This window comes from Buteo buteo, chromosome 18 (assembly GCF_964188355.1).
Source record: "Buteo buteo chromosome 18, bButBut1.hap1.1, whole genome shotgun sequence".
NCBI classification, from domain to species: domain Eukaryota; kingdom Metazoa; phylum Chordata; class Aves; order Accipitriformes; family Accipitridae; genus Buteo; species Buteo buteo.
This window is the reverse complement of record NC_134188.1, coordinates 18541129-18543409: the sequence shown is the minus strand read 5'-3', so window position 1 is coordinate 18543409 and position 2281 is coordinate 18541129.

Genomic DNA, 2281 nt, shown 5'->3' with positions numbered 1-2281 from the left:
CTCTGACGTGCTGCTTTTCCACCCAGTCATGCTCCTCTGGGTGCTACTCCAAGACAAGCACATCTGTGAGAAAGGCAAATCAATCCCTCCAGTCATCAGCATCCTTTTTCTCTACCAGCAGCCCAGCTCATGCAAAGCCTGTGCCATTTATAAAGCAGCAGCGTGTGCAGCAGCGCTGCTCTCTTCCAGGACACAGTTCAAATTTAAGCTCAGTTTTAAAGGACTGGCAGGCAAGTTGCAGCCTGCTTCACACCATGAAACTTACTAACTAGCATAGAATAGGGGGGGGTAACAGATGAAGTGTGAAAAACAAGCCAGCTTATTGTACTTACAGTATTTTTCCAAAGACCTTTTTTTCCCCTCAGAGGGACAGAGAAATACTTAAGCTTTCCCTTGGCAGGGCTTTCCTCTTGGCCAAGGGAATAAAAAGTTTGATGTGAAACTGCTTTCTAGGGTTTGTAGAAATACAGAGTTAGTTACAAAGAGGTGATTATATGGGACAGAGGACGGGAAGTGATGTCCCAGCCCTGGACAGGCAGCCGTACACTGGACCCAAGCACTGATGAGAAGGCAGCATGTGTGTTCCCTATGCCTTCCCCCCAAAACACAGTAGGAAATCTAAAATCAGTATCAGGAGACCCAGAGCCACAAATCCTTCACAGCACAGAATGATGTGCCCCTCTGCGAGTGGAGATGTAAGGTGCTGCCCCTCTGCTGTGGGCAGAGCTTCCTGGGTGGTGCCAGCTAACCCCAGGCAGAGCAGGTTTTGTACCTAAGGCTTTATTTAACCATCAGTTAAAAGACTTCCCCCCAGTGAACCACTCAGGCTGCTTTCTCCTCACTGCTGCTCAGGAGTTGAATGCAGCAGGACAGGGAGCATGGTCAGCCCACAGTGCACCTCTGCAAACTACTGCCAGCAGCATTTTCTTCCACAAAATTGTCCAATTTGAGCTCTTCCGGCAGTTTGCCTGTCTCAGAGGAAGCTTTCCAGTGAACCTGCTGGAGCTGCTAAGGTGGCAGTCACCTGTGACCATTCAGAGAGAAGAAAGAAAACTGTGTCCACCTCAGAAGCACTTGGCCAGCAAGGATGCCTCCAATCTGATGCTGCCAGAAAAAGAGTCTCACAATGTAACATAAAGGCGCAGTAAAATGGCAGAAAGCAGGACAGGGCAGCATTCTGGTGTGGGTTTGGGATGAGAACAGAGCAGTTCGTGACATATGTCCCCCTTCTTGCTGGACTCCTCTTGTTAAACCACTGCTGCGTTTACCACTGAACTTTATTATATCACTGTTTTATATCAATAAACATGTTGCTACTTCTCCCTTACAAGGGAAGTGTGTTACTCCATCCATGACACAATCTCCTCCCACACAGCCCATGCCCACCCTCATCCAAGCTAGACTCAGCATCTTGTGACCCAAGGAGGTAGACCCACCACACATGGGGCAGGCCCACCCAAAATACCCACAAAGGCTCATGGAAAAAGCCCTGTGGAAGCTCTGGTCATGTCATGTCATGTCACTCATGTTGCCTGTGTGCCCTTCTCTGTCTCACATCACCCTTCTGGTTTAGTTTGTATTTAAACATACCCCAGTACAAACTGTCTGAACAGTTCACCTACATGTGGCTGTTACTAGAGAACAGGCTGAAGTAGATTTGTCAGCTTGGTACCCACTCCTGCTGACAGCTCCCTTGCTCCACCATCCCCGGCACCCACTGACAGCAAAGGAAACAGCTGCACAAGAACGTCAGGATTTGGTATGCTGTATATGGTTTTTGTAAAAGGTACCTGTGAAGTGATGTAATTCATAAAATGAGAAGTATTTAGAAAATGTTTGAAATAAAGCTATACAGCTCATGAATTCAGGTAATCATAAAAAGTCATCAAAAACATCTGTCCAAAAGAACTCTTAACAAAGTTATAAAAAATTAGACAACGGGCCTGATGAAAAAAGTTTGTAACAGGAATATAAAAAAACCCCACTCACACTAAAGAATGCAATTTGGAAGCATTCAAAAAAAAAGGAATAATGCCTTTTCTTCTTAAATACAGAGCAGAGTGTGCACACACACCCCCTCGCACCTCCACCCCCCATTTTCCTGGGAACAATCTTTCTTTCACTACTGTGGCTTTGTTGAATTTTTGAGCTTTCCTGGGGCAGGTGGATTGGAAGTTACATGAGTGAGAAGTGACTTTTCAAAAACTATCCAATGTGATCTCTGAGAAATAACGTTGATTTTCTGTGCATCTTGCCCCCATATAACAAATTACATTAACAA